The sequence below is a fragment of the Chelonoidis abingdonii genome, chromosome 16 (assembly GCF_003597395.2).
Source record: "Chelonoidis abingdonii isolate Lonesome George chromosome 16, CheloAbing_2.0, whole genome shotgun sequence".
Taxonomy (NCBI): domain Eukaryota; kingdom Metazoa; phylum Chordata; order Testudines; family Testudinidae; genus Chelonoidis; species Chelonoidis abingdonii.
In genome coordinates, this window is record NC_133784.1 from 24833908 (window position 1) to 24855599 (window position 21692).

Below are 21692 nucleotides of genomic sequence, written 5' to 3' on the forward strand. Positions count from 1 at the left end.
GCTGAAAAGGATCTGGGGGTTACATTGGATCACAAATTGAATATGCGTCAACAATGTGATGCAGCTGAGAAAAAGACTATCATTCTTGGGTGTTGGGAAGGGGTATGAGCCCTGCACTGGCCTGGCAAGAGTTGAATTAGCTAATTAGGCTGAAAATGGGGGCATTTTAGGCTGGTGGCAGCTAACTGAAGAGACACTCACCTCTAAGGGACAAGTGAGACTTCTACAAAAGACAGGAAATTAGAAGCAGAAGGGGCTACAGTCATTCCCTGGGAAAGTGGAGGTGTGTTGGGGGGCTGGAGAAATGAGCTGTCTAAAGTTACTCCATGGGAGGAGGGAGTGGAGAGACTGGCAAACCAGAGGAGTGGGCAGGGCCAGGACTAGTGCTTAACTTGTGCCAGGACTTGCCAGGGCTAAGCCCTCTAGGCTTGGCAGTTTATAGCCCCAGCACCTCTGGGCTTGCTGCATCCATTATGAATGTAAAAAAAATTGCTTGAGCCATGGCACCTCTTTCATTACATATTAAGCACTGGCCAGGAAGTATAGAAGCAGCTCAGGAAAGGGCAGCAAGGTGCAAGGAATGGATCTCGGCTGCTGTGTACAGGGTCTCTGAGCTGAAACCCGGAGTAGAGGGTGGGCCCAGGTTCCCTTGCCAGCCACTGTGGGAGTGGCCCTGTGAGGCAATGAAGCCTCAGGCTGCTGAAGAGTGGGAACCGTGATACACTCTCCCGGAAGGAGAAACCACAACAGTGAACTGGCTGGAGGGCTGAATCACGAAGAGGACGCTGCCGTTCCTGAAGCGAAAGAGTGGCTGCAGAGGAGAAACTAACGGTGTAATCGCTGAAAGGAGCCTCTGCCTGGCTGAGCTAATCCCCAGAACTGCCAGGTGGTGGCGCTGTCCAGCGGTGAGTAGAGCAACCCTGTCATGGGTGTATTAACAGGAGGGTCCTACGTTAGACATAGGAGGCGATTGTCCCTCTGTACTTGGCACTGAGGCCTTAGCTGGAGTAATGTGTCCAGCTCTGGGCGCCACACCTTAGGAAAGATGTGAACAAACTCGAAACAGTCCAGAGGAGAGAAACAAAAATAATGAAAGCTTTAGAAAACTGGACATGTTCAGTCTTGAGAAAAGACGACTGAGGGGGGACCTGATATCAGTCTTCAGGTGTGTTAAGGGCTGCTATAAAGAGGACTGTGATCAATTGTTCTCCATGTCCACTGAAGGTAAGACAAGAACTAACAGCTTAATCTGCAGCAAGGGAGATTTAGGTTTGATTTAAGAAAAATGTTCTGACTATAAGGGTAATTAAACTCTGGAATAGGCTTCCAAGGGAGGTTGCAGAATCCCCATCATTGTAAGTTTTTACACAGGTTGGACACACACCTGTCAGGGATGGTCCAGGTCATGGGTGCCCAATTTATGGCCCGGGGCTGTACATAGCCCACCAGAGCGTTTCATAAAGCCTGTGGTGTGCTCCAACACAACATACTAATGGCTAAGTAAGGAGAGGGTTATGTGTTCTTTATTTTTTTTCCTCCTGTTTTCTATAATTCTGATACATGTTTTGTTCACTGATTTCTTTATTTGTTTTTGAATAGACAATACTACACATAGGTTGTTTCTATCTAAAATATAAATCAATACAGGTGACTTCGCGTCTTATGAAAATGTGTCGAATCTGTGTGGCCCACACAAGGTTGTGCTTAGGTTTGTGTGGCCCTCCTGGTAATAAGGTTGGGCACCACTGGTATAGGTTTACTTAGTCCTGCCACCGGGCAAGGGGCTGGACTTGATGACTTCTTGAGGTCCCTTACAGCCCTATATGTCTATGATTCTATGAAACATCAGTTGCATAATGGGGCATTAGGATAAGGCTGCTGCACGTCTAGAAAAGAATTTGTCAATATAATGCTGACCAGGAAAGTAGAGTTATACCCTCCTCTTCACAAACTTGCACTTAAACAGCTACCAGGATGAGTGCACCTTCAGCTGATCAATACAGTCTTTTTAGGTAGGTGCTACTGTAACCTGCTGGTGAGTGTGACAAACCTACTTCTGTCCTGATCTGCAGAGGATGAGAGTGTTACAACCCCAGCTAAAGAGATTTGGCCCTTTTGCTCAAAATCATGAGCCTCTATCATCTATTTCAAGAGGTCCCTGGAATCAAGATAGCAGCTGTTGCTCTGCTATAATACAGACCACCTTCCCTAATCAAATAAGGGCCATATTCTACAGTTACACCTGTGCAGCAAACCCTTTAAAGTCGAACTGGTAGAGCAGGGTAGAATTTGGCTAAATGTAGCATTTCCAGGAACTAAACTGCAACTCAGGGTAGAGCAGACTGGATGATATTATGTTGTTTCTTCACACAAGGATTTCTTTGGAAAAGGTGCTGAAATGCCTACGCTGATTGTCACTGGCTGATCGTGCAAGGACTGCAGGTAGTACAGTTATCAGGAGGATCCCTGATCATCTTTTGAAGTAACGTGAAATGTTTGCACTCTGCTACAGAGAGGCTAAACCTGGAAATTCAGAAGTATGGGATGTGAATTCTTGTGAAACCTAGCCTGTGAGAGTGCCATCAGACCTGCTGCTCGATATGCAAATTAGTCTTTCTATGAATAGAAAAGCTGCTTCTCTCCAGAAAGTTGTTCATCCTATTTTTAAGATGTGGAGGTGGCTTGAACTGTGTGCTCATCTGACTCAGACTTCAATGTAGCTCATCGCACTGCATGGATTCAGTTGTGGAGGAGTCAGTGAGACTCCAGGTGCTCCTAGGGTAAGAAAAGGGAAATGGGAAAATACTGAGAGAGAGGGGATCTGTTAGAGAATACTTCAGAAAGTCCATTGGGGGAAAAAGGAAACCTTTCTGGGTGCCAATTACAGTAGATCTTGTGTGATTATCCCTTATTTCAGACCGGAAACAAGGCATGTTTTTAGAAGTGAGAGTAATAAATTGTTGTAACAACTTACCAGGACCTGTGGTGGATTCTCCAGCACTGACAACTTTAAAATCAAGCTTGGCTGGTTTTAGTCCTAGACTTTTTAAGGTCAGAAGGGACCACTGTGATCATCTAGTCTGACCTGCACAATGCAGGCCACAGAATCTCACCCACCCACTCCTGCAACAAACCCCAAACCTATGTCTGAGCCACTGAAGGCCTCAAATCATGGTTTAAAGACTTCAAGGTGCAGAGCATCCTCCAGAAAATGACCCATGCCCCACACTGCAGAGGAAGGTGAAAACCCCCAGGGCCTCTGGCAATCTGCACTGGAGGAAAATTCCTTCCTGACCCCAAATATGGCAATCAGCTAAACCCTGAGTATGTGGGCAAGACTCACTAGCCAGACACTCAGGAAAGAATTCTTTGTAGTAACTCAGATCCCACCCCATCTGACATCCCATCACAGGCCATTGGGCATATTTACCACTAATAATCAAAGATGAATTAATCGCCAAAATTAGGCTATCCCATCACATTATCCCCTCCATAAACTTTTCAAGCTTAGTCTTGAAGCCAGATATGTCTTTTTCCCACACTGTTCTAAATTTTTTCTAAAATCTGCTCTAGGAATTATTCTGGGGAAGTTTTCCGGCTTATGTTTTACAGGAGGTCAGACTAGATGATAGTCTGGCCTTGGAATCAATTAAGTAAATCTGGATATTTTGTGGAATTAACATTTCATATGAACATTGCTATATAAATTTTTGTATCTATGTACATTAGAGTTCTGACCTAAAACCCTTTGAAGTCACTAGAAAGACTCCGATTGACTTCAGTGGGCTCTGGATCAAGCTCCATATAATTACCTAGGTCAAGTCTTGAACTCAGTTTATATTGTTTTCTGAAGTCTTATGTTAGTCAATCGTGTGTCTCAGCTAACTCAGGGGTTACCTTCTTGCAGCGTGGGGCCCTTTCCAGAGCTGTGAAGCCCAGGTAAAATGTTTGGCGTTCTTGCAGGCTTTGTGGCATGGCGAGTTTAGTATTTTGATTTGGGTCTACTGTAACTATTCAGCCATTGTAAGCTATCTACCATGTACTTAGTTACTAATTATTAAGCAGGAGGCGTATGGCATTTGTGCCTTGCAAAAGCCTTGTTTGGTGTTTTACTTGATGGTATGTCAAAACCACCAGATTCTGCCTGGTTTAAACTATAAACTGGCCCAGTTTCACTTGGCAGGTTTGCAATCCTAGTCCAACTCTTGGATTTATAACCAAGAGACCAGAATAACCTGAGTTATGGGCTCGTGTCGCACCACATTGATGGGTTAGGAAAGGATCAAACACATGAGCTGGAACCCCTGACCCAGAGGACCAACCCTATATACTACAAAAGAGCCTCACTGCTTCACCTGAAAAATAAATAAATGACATGTGTCCCTTATTTTGAGTTGACTGGTCTCAATCCATCTTTGAGCCATAATCCATCCCTTTCTGCGTACACTGGGAGACCATTGTTCTACTTCTAATTAACAAGGCTGTGGGGGAGGCAGTTCCCTGAGTGCTTTCCTCTCTCCTGTTTTTAGTGCAATCCTGGTCTCCCATGGTAGCTTGATTTAAACATCTGGTGCTGAGCATATGGGGAATCTGAGGCTCCCTTCCAGAGAGTCAGCTTCATTGTGTTTTGTCTTAACAGTCCCTATAATGTTTCTGTTAAGAGTTTAAACCCAAAGTCATATCCATAACCCAAATGTATTACTAGAGAATTACTTGGCTCTGATATTTGGACGTCCCGAGCCTTTTAATTGAAACACTTAGCAGTATTATAGCTCAATTTCTTGGTAAATCAGTGGTTGTTCCTGGCACATCCAAAGCTTTCCCAAACCCACACTCGCAGCCCTCTCCATCTAGGCAGCCCAGCATGTGGGATCGCTGAGAGCTGAACATTTTGCAGTCACGCTGCTCCAAGTGTTCATGTCTGTTTCTCAGTGTGCCTCCAGTATCCTTGCACCTTGATTTGTATCTCCCTGATGGAGTGGTATTGTAGATAGCGTCATTGCTTGTTTTAGCTAAAGTGGGCAAAACAATGTGCTGGACTCTGGGTAGGGTTGCCAACTCTGACTGAAGCTATTCCAGGAGACTTTTCCCCCCAACATGACGTAATGTCATTTTCTTAAAACGTCCTGTTAAAATCACCCTGATTACTTTCAGTAGAGACTTCAGGCCAATCCTGGAGGGTTGGCAACCATAACTCTAGGCTATGTAACCCACCTGTAACAAGGAATTCTAAGATGAGTAGGAAGGAAGGGCTTGTAAACAGACCTTGAAAGACCTAGGTTCAATTCCTGACTCTGATAGATGCTATCTATACTTGGATCCTATGAAGATATGGGCCATCTAGGCACATACATAGGAGTGGATGAACTAGGTTCTGAATTGACTACTTCTCCAGGGGTGAGCTGGCATGTCAGAATTGGTCCACTGGATCAGACCAGTGGCCCAGCCTCTCTGGTATTATCTCTCTGATGGCGCTGATACCAAAAGCTTCATAGAAAGTTTCAAGAAACCCCATAATGGAATTATCTGCCCACAGGGGAATCTTATTCCTTATCCCATGAACTAGTGGCTGGCTTAGGCCCTGAAGCATAATGTGTTCTTACTCCTTAGATGGTTTTGATCCTATGCTGAAGAGTCTGGAGCAAGAAGCACCTCTGCAGAGTTTAGTTGAAGAGCTAAAATCAACATAAGGAAGTTGGAGTAATTATTTCCTGTCACCCACATCCCGTTTGCCCACCCTGCCTTCAAATGCCAGCTGCCATAATTTAGCACCAAACCAACCACAAGAAAAAAAACTTAGCTAAACTTTCCTGAGTTCCTCAGCACAGCACATGGTTGTTAAATATATTTCTGTGTGTGTGTGTGTGTGTGTGTGTGTGTGTGGTGTTCAGCTTGGCTTTCATTTCCTCTTCTCAAGGGGATTAGGCATTTAAACCCATGAATCATTGCAGAAGCCATTAATGCTGCCAACTCTTCTCGGTAATGAATATAAAGGAACTGATGATAATCCCGATTTAGGTCAGCATGACTCCAAGAGAAGTTCATCGGTGTCTCAGATGTGCCATTGTTTCTGGGGTGCAGCGAGGACAAGATGTTTTCGTTTGGCTGTTAACCATGAAGCAGGCTGCTGAGAAGGGTGGGGAGGTAGGATGGGGATGGATTAGAACACACTTCCTCAGGTAAACTGGATGCCTCCCATGAATACATGCCACTTTGGCATCTAATGGAACTGCGTTCTGCTTGTAACGTTCCACCTGCATCGTGTCCATAGGGAGCCCTATATATCTTGGCACTCTCCTTCAGTTTCTGAGACTGCAATATCTCCTACAGTCAGAGGTGACGCGTGAGGGATGGGCATGCAGGGTTACATGAAACACCCCTCCATGCACCCCAAGATTTGCTGCTTGGCTTGGATGGAGCATGCTCAGTAACACTTCTGAAGCCCTCACTGTGCTTCTCCTCCCGCCCCACACACACACTTTTGGCAGGAACATATAGTTTCTGCAGTGGTTCTCTGCATATGGGTGACTAGTTGTCTCTGCGGAAGTGGTTCAAAAAATTTTTCTGGTTGGTTTCTCTCTGCTCCTCGGCTGAAGCTGATTTGCTCAGTGACTACTTGCTGGGGTCTACTGGCCCCCAAGCCAATTTACAATGCCCATGCTACCTTCTTCAGCAGATCTGGGAATATCCGCTTGAAGGGTTCCAGAGCACTGTTGAGTTGGGGCTGGACCTGGCTGTGATGAGCTGAATGGAATAGCCAGCTGCTCACTGCCACTTGTCAGGGAAGTTTCTGCCTGGCAATGTGCCTGCTGCTCCTCTCCCTTGTGGAGACTGAATGCAGCTTTGGGACACACCACATTGCTGATCTTTTTTCAGAAGCCAAAGTCAGGAATGCAGAATCAGGCCACACTTCCACTGGCTTTGCTAAGTGAGAAGTGCAGGATTGAGTCCCAAGGGCCAAGACCTAAAGCCCAATGAAATCAGTGGAAAGACTCCTGTGGACTTCACTAGGCTTTAGATCAGGCCATAAGTGAAGCAGACAGTGTTCCCAGCTATGACTAGGTATTGTATGGGTTTTTTCTGTTTAAAAATAATGGGAGTTAGATGGGACAGAAAGCTTCTCCTTCATAGCTTTCATAGCAATCTATCTTTGGCTTGTGGTGAATCTTTGATCAGTAGTGCAGTAGCAGAATCTACAACTTCTGTCCTGGAGCTGTCTTGGATTTTAAATCCTGTGGGAAAAAGTTAACAGCAGAGAGCAAATTATCTGCAATTTGCTGTACTTTTTATACAGTGCACTTCTGCTAATGATTGAATAATCTATTCAAAGTATAAGTTGCCTAGTTCTTGAAAAGCTATAGCTCACTGTAAGATATACATTTAATAACAAACTACAGTAGACAAATGTAGCAGAAACCTGCCACAACTGTTTTAGAAAGGGCACCAAGTGAAGTTAAGAAGAATGGGAGGGAAAGCGGTAGCATTTCAGTAGGGACTACAGTTTGTTTTATTTGGATTACAGTAATATCTAGACACTAACTGCAATTAAGGGGGTAGGGAGCCTTTCTGTGTGTGTGAGTTTCTGCCCCAAAGAGCTTACAATCTAAAAAACATGACTGTCAAAAGATCGGAACTGGGGGAGGAATGCAACTTACTGGCAACAAACAGTATGTTGATTTGCAAACATAATGGATGTTCAAAGATATTTGGGCAATTCTGGTGCATTGTAATAGTCATTGATGGAAGCACATGGATTTACTGGGGCAATGCAAGCACCAATTCCAGTATACACAGACAGGACTGAACATCCTGCTCGCCCTCCAGGTCAGATCGACAACATACAAGATAACATTAAGATAGTTATCACTATCTACTGGTAGAGGTGCTGTCTACATTAACGATTACAGTGTCTCAACACAACTCCACTGATTTCAATAGATCAAATCTGTGAGGTGGGCAGGCCCCAGAGAGAACATACATTTGGGTCCAAATTTGATGTGATGGTATCCATCTCCCAGCAGAAATAGAATGCTCTGTAACTCCCATAAGTGGAGTTCATAGTGCATGTTGCCTTGCTTTAAATTGTTATAGCATCTGCCCCACACAAGAGATTTAAATGGCTCAGTAGGCTGGGATTTATTGCTGGGTCCTGGGTTCAAATCCGACCCCTTTTTGAAGCAATGCAAACAATTACTCATTGGATTGCTATTCAGGGGCTTGGGTGTCAACTTGGTGTTCCCAGCACAGACAGCAATACACAAATCATCCTGACAATTGGCATTAGTTGACACCCTCACTAGCAGCCGTGGCAAAAGGGGGTATAAAAGAGGTTGCATAAAGAGCTCCCTATAGATACCCAAGGCCAGTGGGAGGCACAGTTGCCAACTTTCACACAGTAAATTAGCACCCCGACTTTCACAATAAGCCAAAAATCAAGCTCATCTCATTTCAAAACAAGGCCAAAACAAGCCAATCCCTCAGAACCCCAACACTCTGTGACTAGATTCCCCCCGGCCTGCAGTCTGGGACTGTGCACCCCTGACTCTCTCCCCATCTTGCCTGTGCTTGCCCCTTGCCCCTGCTTGCTGGGAGCCAATCAAAAACAAGAAGCAACAAGCTGCAACAAGCTACAAGCAAAAAACTAGCCAACAAGCAACTCTCAAGCCAATGAAGCCACAGGACGGTTCAAAATGTTGTACACGCATCTCCAGGACACACAGTAAAGAGGAGCTGCTTTTTCCATTGACAATGAAAGGCCAGATGTTGAAAACCAGCCTCCCTCTTTGGAGGTGTAATTTCTTGTGAGGCAACATGGTCCAGAGAACAGTGCACTGGACTAGGACTTGGGAGCGCTGGTTTCTATTTCTGGCTTTGCTGTGTCATCTGCAGCCAATCCCTTCACCTCCTTGGACCTCTGTTTTCCCCTCAGCCCTGTGGGTGTGTCTATGTTCATATAGACCCTAGCACAACAGTAGGCAACCTGCAGCCTGTCAGGGTAATCCGCTGGTGGGCTGTGAAACAGTTTGTTTACATTGACCATCCTCAGGCATGGCCACTCGCAGAGGCTGTGGTTCGCTGTTCCTGGCCAATGGGAGCTGTGGAAAAGGCTAGCACATTGGGCCACGAAGTGCTACCATAATACAAACGCATGATGATGAACCATGGGTTCAAATGTATGTATGCATTTGTTGAAGTGCCTAACCTCAAATCTCTAGGTGATGGTACATCAGTTCTGTAAGGTGTGTTGGAGGCAGGGACTCCTCAAGGTATATGACTTGCCTTATTAATCAAATAATCCTGAGGCAAAAGGAATGTGGCTTTGCCATAATAAAATAAGGAGCACATGTGATGGAATCAGAGCTGCTCTGTACTAATTATGAACAATGTATGTTGACCTGTCTATTGGGATGTTTACTATCTGAATTTTTGTTTGTTTGTTTAATAGAGGGCTGTTAGGGGAAAAACAAGCAGGAAGGGAAGAATGACTCAAGACAAGCCACTTCTCAGCAAACACTTGAGACAATTCTAGGAGAGGAATAAAAAGGACTGAAGAGGTTTCAAAAGAGCCTCCCTCTCAAGAAGGGTGAGTTGTTCAGGGGGGCCATCCTGACACATGGGGACCCCACTGGGGTCTCTGCAGAAGCTAGCATTGTTGTTATAAAAATCAGTGAAAGGCCTGAAGAAGAATGGACCAAATCTGTCATTTCCCAAAAGAAACATTGCACCTCAGGAGTCAGAATTAAAAATCATACATGGTAGCACATGCCTGCCCACATCCATCATTCTGAGTGCTTGATTTGAATTAGTGACGGGCAAACATCAGTAGGTTTGGCATTTTGTGGGTTGGTCTCAATAGACATTCAAGCTCTTATCATACTTAGCTCAGGCACTTTGCTGCCTACCTCGAAGGCATAGTGTCGCCTCTGAACTTAGTTCATATCAGGGACAGATGACATTCCAATAAAGCAAGATCTGACCTGAGCTGTCATCTAAAATTCAAACAGTGCCCAAGATTTTCATAAGTGATTTCAAGTCCCCAACTTGAAAGACCTTTTAATAGGGCCTGATTTTCACAACACTTTCAAACAGGGCCTTTTTATAGCATGCCAATTTGGCCACCCAAAAAAATGAGGCTCCAAAAATCTCTACTCATATTTGCAAATCTTGTTACCCTTTAGATATTTCCTAATGCTTTTAAGGATCTACATTTCTACATCTACATTTCTAGGTTCTGGCTGAGAGAAGGAGCAGATATGCCACAACAATGCCATACCAGTAAGAGGCTTCTCTTTATGCAGCAGGGCTGTGCCTGGAGTTCATTCATGAGCACAGGTCTCTTATCTCTCTGACTGCTACTTCATCCTCCTCTCTTTGCCTCTATTATGTAAACACAGCATCCTTCTCCATTGTTAAATCAACGCCCACTCCCTCTTTAACCTGCAACGTTCAAGAACTCAGGTCTATTTTATTAAAGCTTTTTTCAGGCATTCTTCCCTGTACAAAGGGGGCTTCTATCTGCAGATGGGTTTTCTCTGCCTTTAGATCATTGTTGTGCTGGGGCTGGTTGTTGCTACCTTCTCTTTTAATAGAGAAAACCCTGGCACAACACAGCAAAGCCAGAGGTTGCCTGGGGTCCCCATTGATTCAGCAAGCAGAGGCCAGTGTGTGAAAGAGATGACAGAAACACAGCAAGTGTCTCCCTCCTCCCCTTTTATTCAAGGAATAGGAGCTGGTTTATGAATGAGAAGCTGAGGCTCATTCACAGACTGAGTGAATAACTGATAAGCTGCACAATTGCAAGCGGCTTACAAACTACAGAAGTGCTTAAGATGTGGCACTCCCCAAAGGAGAGCTTAATTCCCAATGACTCATTGATGTATGACAGATGGAAAGAGAACTATTAAAATATGAAGGAATTATAAAGCTTTGATCTTCTAGTTTTGAAAAGAGCAGGTTCTGTTGCTGGGGGGATCTTCTTTTGAAAGAACTACTCTGTGAATTGCGGTTTATAGGCTAAGGTCCTCATTCAGCAAGGCACTTAACTGTATGCTTGACTTTAGTCATAGGAGCAACCTCACCCCTGTTCAGTAAAGCATTTATGCACCTGCTTAACTTTAAGGGCATGCTCAAGTCCTGTTGATTTCAGTGGGACTACTCACCTGCTTAAAGCTAAGCACCTATTTAAATGCTCTGACAGAACAGAGCCAGAGTGGAATGCTTTGCCTTGCAATGGTATAAGTGAGCCTATGATCCCAATGTGACACACAAGAAAAGATAACATAACATTTATTTATGGTCCAAACACATCTATCTTCCTTCAGCAGCCTCAACTGTTCAAAAAAATCAAAAGACCCCAAAATACTATGCGATCTTAAATTTTGGGCTCTATTTTCCCGTCTGATGTCTGAGCCCTTATCATTGATGTTTTCAAGTTTTAATCCAGAACCCTGAGGGCTAGATCCTTTATAAAAAATAAAAACGCAACCTGAGATTCCCACATTATTACCTGACTCTAGGAGTTAGGGCTTTAAAAAAACACCATGAGACTTGTGATAAAAGCATAGGAGTTAGCAAAGCTGTGCTCTATAAATTCCTGTGGGCCCTGCATATCTCAGGGTTCTTTGCTACTGCTTGGGGGTGCATGTGGGAGAAGGTAGTAGATTGTAGGATCCCTGCCCCTTTATGCCCCAAGATGGTTGGGACTAGCCCAACCCTGTTCAAATCAGCCCCTCTTGTGTTGTAATTAACTGCAGCCCAGCCTGAGAGGGCAGGATGAGGGGTCAGCTGTTAGGACAGTGAACACTTGAGTCTTGTGATAAAATGGCTTAAAGGAGCACAGTCAGAAGGAAGCTGGGTTAGGAGCTGCAGGCAGCAGCTTAGGTTCCTGTGGGAAGTTCTGAGCTAGGGCCCATAAGAAATAGGGAGGCCACTGGGAGAAGCTTCTGGAATCCCCAGGGAGAGGAGGTAGTAGGAAACCTGTCAGGCCCAAGGGGATAAAGCATGATGTAGTTTGTTTGTTTAATTGGACATCTGCTACCCTGGAAGAGGACTGATCTTATATGTGATCAGTCCAGAGGGCCAAGTCAGTAGAAGAATACTGTGGCAGAACCACATCAGCTGGCAAAAGGGGATGCTTGAGGTGAAGACCCTCTGCAATGCCACATTCTGGTGGGTGGTGTGGTGGTGTGTAGAATTCCTTAATGGAGGCTCCTGTATAGCTTTTTTCTACATTTCCTAAATTCTGTGGGTTTGGGTGTTTGTCCTTAGTAACCATAACCTTAACTCAGTGTTGGGATTGTTTTGACATTTTTTTTTTTTTTAATAATTATTGGAGACAGCTCAGGTTAAAGAGTTACACACTTTTCTTCTGCTTCCGGCTATGGTGCTGCTATCACCAGTGTTCTGGTTTGTAAACCACGTTCCAGCCTCCTGTTTTCCAGTCAGCCTGTGCTGACCTTGCTCGGTTCACTCGGTTGTGCTCACTGTTTAGTGTCAGGGATGTGACAATTCCATCTCTGGGGATGCTATAGCTGGCTCATGGTAAGGTGACCAACTCCTAAACTGGTTTCTAGTTTCTTCTAGCATCAGATTTCAGCTTCTCTGCGTCATCCTGCAAGCCCAGATACAGTCCTGTCCCCACAACATCTCTGGACTCCTTCTATTGATTCCCTTTCACTCTCTCTCCACTCCTCTCAGTTTGTTAGTCTCTGGGCCAGAGCCTTAGATGGTAGAAACCACCACAGCTTCCCTGAAGTCACTGTGCTATAGTGACTTACACCAGCTAGGGAATCTGGCCCTTTGGTTTTCCTTTTCCCTCATATGCCGGTTCATGCCTTGATTCCCCTACAACTGGAACACCTTCCCTGTGTTCAATTGCCAAGCCCCCGTCTTAATCCTATTTCCTCTAGCAATCCCCCTCTCTTCTGATCAATGACCCCCTCCCTTCTTCTCCTGATCTGTCTGGCTTGTCTCTGTCTTGTTTACGTTGTTGCCCACTCTTGCAATTTTGGTGAGCAGTCCTGCAATATCTAGTGTCATTTTTTTTAAAGTTCTGGCTCCTGGAGTCAGGTGACTAGGTGAGAATCTCTGTTTTCATTTTTAAAAGATTTCTAATGCTCATGGTTATAGAAAAGCTTGAAAATGTGACCTGAGTGTGCTCTGATGGCACAGAAGCCAAAAGGCAAGTGAATGTCAATTTTTATTAAATGTCATGGTTTTGGGGTTGGGAGAGGAGATCTGAGTCACAATTATTGAATATGAGATTGACAATACTGGGTTCAGCTTATATCATAAGCTTTTTTTATGCAGTGCATGAGTCTTATTTGAGTTTGTAAAGAGTTGAATACACTTGCAGTGCTATAGAAATATGTTTATAAGATCACTGGGGGGATAGTTACAGCTCTGCTGTGTTTACAAACAAAAATATCCTTGTTCTGCAGTGATGGGACTGGAAATATGAGACTATCACATGACAAGTCTGTGGTGATTTAGTAAAAGACTGTATCAAAGTTTGCTGTAATGCCATGGTGGTTCCAAAAGGCATTTCAGGCGGGTGAACAGGAAGAGAGGAAATATTTTTGACATCAGGGCATACAGCATGCAACCTCAGGGCTTTAATGGTGCCCTTCTATTACATAAAAACAGTACTTAACTTGTTTTTCCATGAGTTCTTCAAATTCCTTGGCCAGTCCCATGGCCATTTAATCATAATAGCTAAGGGCTGCTGATCAAAGCACAGCATGGAGTCTGCAGATGTGTAGCAGAGGAGTAATTATTTCTGCTGAGTATCATGGATCTGACTCTATCTAACTTCACTGTTTTTGTTGTAATCTGTGTGGTGGTATAAAAATCCACAGGGCCTGCTTACTGCTTATTCTGGCCAATCAGCCCCCTGCCAAGGATCGGAGAGAGTCTAACACTTCCAGTAACTGGCTATGTAACCAGTGGCCTGGGGAGATGATGCCATTAGTGGAAGTGCATGAAACACCGCGCAGCAGCCTGATTCTGGGAACACCTCTGGCACGCAGAAACCAGCTAGAACTGGTCAGGAATATTCTGATATAAATCTATCAAAAAGAGAGCTCTGCAGGAAAGAGAGAGCTTTCAGAAACTTCTCATTTTGAAGAAAAAATTGAAAAGTTTTGAAATTGCCAATGACCTGTTTTGACATTTTCTAAGGGGAAAAGTTCTTGTTTTGTATTCTAATAATTATTTTGAAATTTAACCTAATTTAAAGTTTTAAACAAGATTTTAATTGAAACAATGTGATTTTGATCACCCCAATTTAAAACTTTTTAATATTTTCTGTTCACAAAAATATTTGAGACATTGACTTTTCCTGTTCTGAATTAGGACAAAAACTTTTTAAACCTTAGATTCTCGCAGAATGGGAAAACAGCTTCCCACCTAGCTGATCTGACCGTTTGCCTCTATACCTAGGATTCTTTTCCTCACATGTGTTTGCCATCTCAGGGCCTGACCCACTGGACATAGTGATTGGCTGATGCCATGCCATGCCAAGGAGGTAGAATGGGGGATCAAGGATTTGGTCTCTAAAGCTAAACTATTGGCTACATTTATATTTCCTATATGATACCCCGGGCACAGATCCTTTCCCTTAAAAACATGTATACATACCCAGGGCTGGCTCTGGCTTTTTTGCTGCCCCAAGCAAAAAAAAAAGGGGGGGTGGGGCCACCGGAGCAGCAAAGCGGGGGGGAAACGATGCAACTGGAGCGACAAAGCGGGGGGTGGGGGGGACATGGCACAGCTGGAGCAGCAAAGCTGCGGGGGGAACAACACAAAAACAGTGAGACTGGAGCAGCAAAGTGTGTGTGTGGGGGGGAACAACAGCGCAGCCAGCAAAGCAGGGGAAAAACAAAACAAAAAACCCTACAGGGCAGCCGGAGCCAGGGAACTCCCTGTGCTGCAGAGTGCGCACCCAGTCTAATGGGAGGGAGAGGGAGCGGGAGGGAACGAGGGGGAGAGAGAGAAGAGGGGCAACCAGCGCTTCAGCAGGGCACTCGCCCTGTGGCCCCAATTTGCCGCGCCACCTGCCAGGAGGGCTCAGCTCCACTCCGGTCGGTGGGGTGGGAAGGCTGCGGGCTGCCCTGCCAAGTTTGCTGCAGGGCGCTCCCCTTCTCTGAGCCACCACCCCCTACAGGGCGACCAGAGCAGCAAACAAACAAACAAAAAAAAGCGACCGTGCCACCCTAGGATTAGGTAGAATGCCGCCCCGTAGAATCTGCTCCCCCAAGCACAAGCTTGCTCGGCTGGTGCCTGGGGCCAGCCCTGTGGATACCCCTGGCAGCACAGTCTCTTGGCTTCTGTGCAGGTTTGCCTTCTAGCTTTTGGATGGCAAGTACCTCATTTATGCCATAAAGTAAAACTCATTTCACAAAATGCAGGCCACCTGCTCACAGTCCAAGTCTAGACTAACTCACAACAATCTGGCTAGCAATCTGTATCATTCTGATGGAGTAAGACATTGTTAACATCCACCTGGGGCTTGTCTAACTGGAAAGCTAATGCAGGGCAAGCAAGGGTATTGATCTGTAATGCACTAGCCTGCTGCACAATAAATGGCCATGTGGACCTTGCTACCGTGCACTTAAAGGTCCCTAATATGCATTTAGTGTGTGGTAGCAGGGTCCACCCAGCCAGTTAGGGCATACACATTAGTATGCTGTAGACTTATGCTCCAGCTTGCCGCTCACTAACTCTCTGCCTAAGGAAACCCACAGAAGGATGCAGGGTAAGTAATGCTTCTCAGGGGAAATGCACTGCAGAGCTTTGGGATTGCCTCAAAACAAGTCATTAGTGGTGAGACATAAGGCTGGGCTGTCCCTGGTCTTTGTGCCCATGCAGTGTTGGTTGTAAGGGGTGGAAGGGTGTTTTATATCCATACACAGGTTGCCCAGCCCCTTGGGCCTAGTCGTGCAGGGGTAATTCAGTGCTGTGCTCCTGCAACTCCACTCTAAGCAAGCACGCAGGAAGGGGACAGTCACCTAGTACACTGGCCAATCTAACTGAGCAACCTCAGAATGGTCCAACCTCAGTGACAGTTACTATCCCCACATATACCTCCAAGTGCTAGGGGGAAGAGAGGAGAAGACTGTAACTCTGTCTAAGGCACCATCTCCCTTGCTCTCGGGCTGCTTCTGGGGTGGGGTGGCTGCCCATTGTAGTAGGAAGAGAGCCTAAAGGCCCTAAAACGTAGAATCATAGAATATTAGGATTGGAAGAGACCTCAGGAGGTCATCTAGTCCAAGCCCCTGCTCAAAGCAGGACCAACACAAACTAAATCATCCCAGCCAGGGCTTTATCAAGCCAGGCCTTAAACATCCTCTAAGGCTGGAAATTCCACCACCTCCCTAGGTAACCCATTCCAGTGCTTCACCACACTCCTAGTGAAAATGTTTCCCAATATCCAACCTAGACCACCCCCACTGCAACTTGAGACCATTGCTCCTTGTTCTGTCATCTGCCACCACTGAGAACAGCTGAGCTCCATCCTTTTTGGAACCCCTCTTCAGGTAGCTGAAGGCTGTATCAAATCCCCCCGTCACTCTTCTCTTCTGCAGACTAAACACATCCAATTCCCTCAGCCTCTCCTCGTAAGTCATGTGCTACAGCCCCTAACAATTTTCGTTGCCCTCCACTGGACTGTCTCCAATTTGTCCACATCTTTTCTGTAGTGGGGGCCCAAAACTGGACACAGTACTCCAGATGTGGCCTCACCAGTGCCGAATAAAGGGGAATAATCACTTCCTGATCTGCTGGCAATGCTCCTACTAATGCAGCCCAGTATGCCATTAACCTTCCTTCAACAAGGGCACACTGCTGACTCATATCCAGGTTCTCATCCACTGTAATCCCCAGGTCCTTTTCTGCAGAACTGCTGATTAGCCAGTCGGTCCCCAGCCTGTAGTGGTGCATGGGATTCTTCCATCCTAAGTGCAGGATTCTGCACTTGTCCTTGTTGAACCTCATCGGATTTCTTTTGGCCCAATCCTCCAATTTGTCTAGATCACTCTAGACCCTATCCCTACCCTACAGTGTATCTACCTCTTCCCACAGCATAGTATCATCTGCAAACTGGCTGAGGGTGTAATCTGTCCCATCATCCACATCATTAATAAAGATGTTGAACAAAACCAGCCCCAGGACCGACCCCGCTTGATACCAGCTGCCATCTAGACACTGAGTCATTGATCACTACCCGTTGAGCATGACAATCTAGCCAGCTCTCTATCCACCTTATATACCATTCATCCGATCCATACTTTTTTAACTTACTGGCAAAAATATTCTGGGAAACCATATCAGAAGCTTTGCTAAAGTCAAGATATATCATGTGCACCACTTTCCCCATACCCACAGAGCCAGATATCTCATCATAGAAGGCAGTTAGGTTGATCAGGCATGACTTGCCCTTGGTGAATCCATGTTGACTGTTCCTGATCACCTGCCTCTCCTCCAAGAGCTTCAAAATGGATTCCTTGAGGACCAGCTCCAAGATTTTTCCAGGGACTGAGGTGAGGCTGACCAGTCTATAGTTTCTTGGGTTCTCCTTCTCTTTTTTAAATATGGGCACTATATTTACCTTTTTCCAATTGTCCGGGACTTCCCCCGAACGCCTCCAGTTTTCAAAAATGGCCAGTGGATCTGCAATCACATCAGCCAAATCCCTCAGCACCTTTGGATATATTAGATCTGGACCCATGGACTTGTGCATGTCCAGCTTTCCTAAATAGTCTTTAACCTGTTCTTTCACTACTGAGAGCTACTCACCTCCTCTCCATACTGTGTTGCCCAGAACAGCAGTGTGGGAGCTGACCTTGTCTGTGAGAACCGAGGCAAAAAAAGCATTGAGTACTTAAGCTTTTTCCACATCATCTGTCACTAGGTTGCCACCCCCATTCATTAAGCCACATAAGTCCTTGTGTCAAAGGCCTGGCATAAGGCAAGACCTTCTCACAAAGTCTTGAAAGAACAAGGCTAATATTGCAAAAATACACATTCTTAAGAAATGCTAGTCACAAAGTACTCAGGCAAACACATCTCAATATCAAGTGGTACCAAAACATCCCAATATTAAAAATGGTACAAAAACATTCCCCCAAAATAACAGGAACGTACTAATCCCTCCTAAAAGATAAGGTCAGGATAATAGTACGTAATAAAAATGTTTTGATGGAACCAACATGTACAAGGTGATGGGAAATAACTAGCCACATCAGAGGGGTAGTACTAACTTGTTTTTATCAGGGTATAAAGATGTGTCTTGGAGGGAATGTCTTTATCTGCCATTCACTGAGCTGGTCCTTTGTTATGGGCATACATGTATTAGTGGTCCAGTAAAGTCAGTCGAATACTAGTACAGTGCTTCATTGAAAATAAACCTGGCTGAGTGTCTTTGTCCCTTAACGGATCTTGTGGTCATTGGGTGGTTCGCTCGAGGTCTGCCGTGCCAGCTATCTTCACAGGGCTGGGGTGGCACACAAAGAAAACACACATACACACAGTCAAACGTTATCAACTTTTAACCACACCCATCACCATAAACGGAGGGACTGTAGCTAAGCCACAGTCCAGGAGAGCTGCTTGACACATACTGTACAAAAAATGACCTTTTTGAAAACCACTCCAAAAAACTTACTTTTTTGGTATAACTTTTTTTGCTGCCTCTTATCAAGCCAGTTACAAAAAGGACATTCACTAATTTAAACGTGGGTTTTCTTAAAGGAGCATTTCAAGAAGATTTTCAATTAAAAACTTCACAACAAACCTTCAAAAATGAAAAATGAGTGTCTCATGAGCCGTGGAAATATTTCAATTCCCTTCCCATCCATTTTTGACTTGCTCTGCAATATAGCACATAGCAAAATATATAGAAAAAATGAGACTGAAGTTGAGTTGTCTTTTGTAAAATGATTACTTTCTCCCCTGTATGTATCATCTGGACCAGATACAAATTCTTCTGGCCTGAACTAGAAAATATATTACCAGATACTGGAAAAGTACATTTCCTATTGAGGAATGGAGGGTGGAGGGGAATAATGCACTGCTATAAAACAGAGGGGCATGACTGTGCCAGGAGATGCTATGAGAGACAGCGTTTTTGTGTTCAGTATTAGTGTGTGGAGGGGGAACTTGGCCAAAACATACTTACATGTCACTATGGTGATGGAGTTGACAGACTGCTGTGACTAGCTCCATTTGTAAAATGTGGAGGGGGGGGGAGCAGGGAGTAAGATTGTATTAAAAAGGAAATATATTAATGCATCCTCTCTCCTACCCTTTGTTGGTTTTGTCTCTTTAGAATGTAAACTCTTCCAGGCAGCTAGTGTCTTTCACTCAGTATACAGTGTGTTTAACACAATGGGGCCCTGACTGCCTCCTGAAGATACTACTATAATACAAATAATATATCAAATTGCAAAAAAAACCTGAACTACACTCCAGAAGGATTTAAAAACCTTTCCATATATAATTGATTCTGTAACTGTGGGATTCGTTTTGGTTGTCTATAGTCTTTTTAGAATCAACAACAGAGTACAAAAATGTAACTGACCATCTATAACTCTAATATTCAGTTTCATTCAAAGTTTGTACAAAGATTTGAACCAGTTTATCTATGAGACATCTTCCAAAATGCCAACTTCCACTGGAGTCACTGAAAAGACTGCTGTAAATGTCAGTGGGAGTTGGGTCAGGTTCTAGGTGCTGAAATAGGCCTTGATTCAGCAAGGCACGTGCTTTGGTGAATTATGTCAATAGACTCTAGTAAGCACTATGGGCCTGATCTGGAGCCTATGGGAGTCTTGACACTGACTGAAGTGGGTTTTTGGATCAGAAAAATCTCATTTTCTCTGGTACTTTTTGCTGTCTCTAATGGGGAATTCCATCATGAATACAAAGCTTGGGACCATATCTCTTGCGGAGGTTTTCTGTTGCAGGATGCATGTGCATTAACTCTGGGTGCCTGTGGTTTAACCCTGCATTGTCTTGTCTACTCTTAAAATTATACACAGAAAAGTATTGGCTTGTGAGGTGTTGATTTTTCCAGACTCTGTTTCCATTAGGCTTTTACTGCTTGCAATAGTTGCCATGTCTCTTCATCAATCCAGACCTCTGCAGCCTCGGTTAGCCAGAGGTGAATATAAGTTTGCTTGATATGACTGTTTTGATTGGGAAGTATAAGCCCTGGGGTAAATGACTGAGTTATCGGTACTCAGATAGAAAGAGCATCCTGTATACACCATAGTGCCTGCAGTATCCAGTGCGGGAGAGGTGACTCCAAGTGAGAGGGACTAGAAATAATACAGAAAGTCTCTGCTCATGGAGAGATGATCAGATTTAAGCCCCAGTTCTTCACTGTGGGCCATGTGAGCTGATCCTTATGCCTGTATGAAGTCCCATTGATATCAGTGGGTCTCCATTCAAGCATAAGGCTCTAATATTCTGTTTCAGACTTGGGGCAGGACAGGCACTTCTTTTGCATAACTTCAAACCTACTTGAACATAGTGGGTTAGAAAGCTTCACTGGCACTAGATTGTTATTGGGTTCCCATCCTGTTTAGGAAAGATTGTCCCCCTCTCCTGCTATCTCACAACCCAATGGAAACAGTTGGGGGGTGGGAAAGAAGTAGAGCAGACCGTGGAAAAACATATAAAGAATATGGGCTAGATGGGGCCTTGGGCTGTATGACCACAGAGGAAAGGATGTGGGGGGGGAGTGTAAGGACTGCCTCTTGCATCTCTACAGACCCCAAGCGAAAACAAAGAGCGCTGCCCCGCCCCCCTCGAGCATCGCGTCGCCCAAGTCCCCTGCCCTCAAGCATCGAGTCGTGCCGCCCAAGTGCCCGCCCCCTCAGCACAACACCACGCCTCCCAAGCCCTGCCTCCCCCCAGCACCGCCCGGCTGAACCAAAAAAACCAAAAACAAACCCCAAGTGCTGCCCCGTCCCAAGGTGCTGCCCCAAGCACGTGCTTGGTAGGCTAGTGTCTGGAGCCAGCCCTGCCTACAGAGGTCACCTACACCATGAGTACAGGTGCAAAGGAGGGTGGTGGGTGGGTGGAGAGTGGATATGGGGGGGGGGATGAGAAAAAGATCAATTTGGTCCCATCTCTGGCCAGTGCAGCTGAGCAGAGTTGGTGGGGGTGGGGGTGGGTGTCATAACTGGCTGCTGAAGTAGGCTGTTGACAGATTAGTATCTCTGGGATGGTGCTGCTTAAATACGTCTCCTTACTCGGGGCTGTGTCTAAACTCAATCTAGCCCTGTGGGGAAATTGGCAGAGGGATCATTCTAATGAGGGATAAATACTGATACCAGTCTAAGCCTTGGGTGAGAGGATGCATAGCTAATACAGAGGCTTTACCATGGGCTTCTGATAACTAGAGGAACAGGGCTGGATTTTGTTTTAAATGAATCCTCCTGTAACGTAAGGTTGAATTACTGGAAGAGAAGGCTTTAGGGGTGTGGGTTAGCTCTGCATCCCCCCTAAAATAGCACCAGAGGTCCTGGCATCCTCAGATTCTAGGAAGCTTGCCCAGCCATCATCCATGTAGCAAACTTTGTTTCTGCCAAAACCTCACCCTTGTTAGGCATCTCTCATGCCTGTAATTCACAGCAAGAAAATGGGGATAATAGCAAGCTTGTGGGAAACAGAAGTAAATTTGGATCGAA

General features: G+C 45.1%; 1 long non-coding RNA gene across 1 annotated transcript; it reads left to right on the forward strand.

The window, feature by feature from the left end:
• The first annotated feature begins 770 nt into the window (after window positions 1-770).
• Window positions 771-19489, forward strand: LOC142047837 (uncharacterized). Its single transcript, XR_012657102.1, has 3 exons — window positions 771-905; window positions 9446-9583; window positions 19325-19489. It is a non-coding gene; the product is annotated as an uncharacterized LOC142047837 (long non-coding RNA).
• Window positions 19490-21692: the final 2203 nt, after the last annotated feature.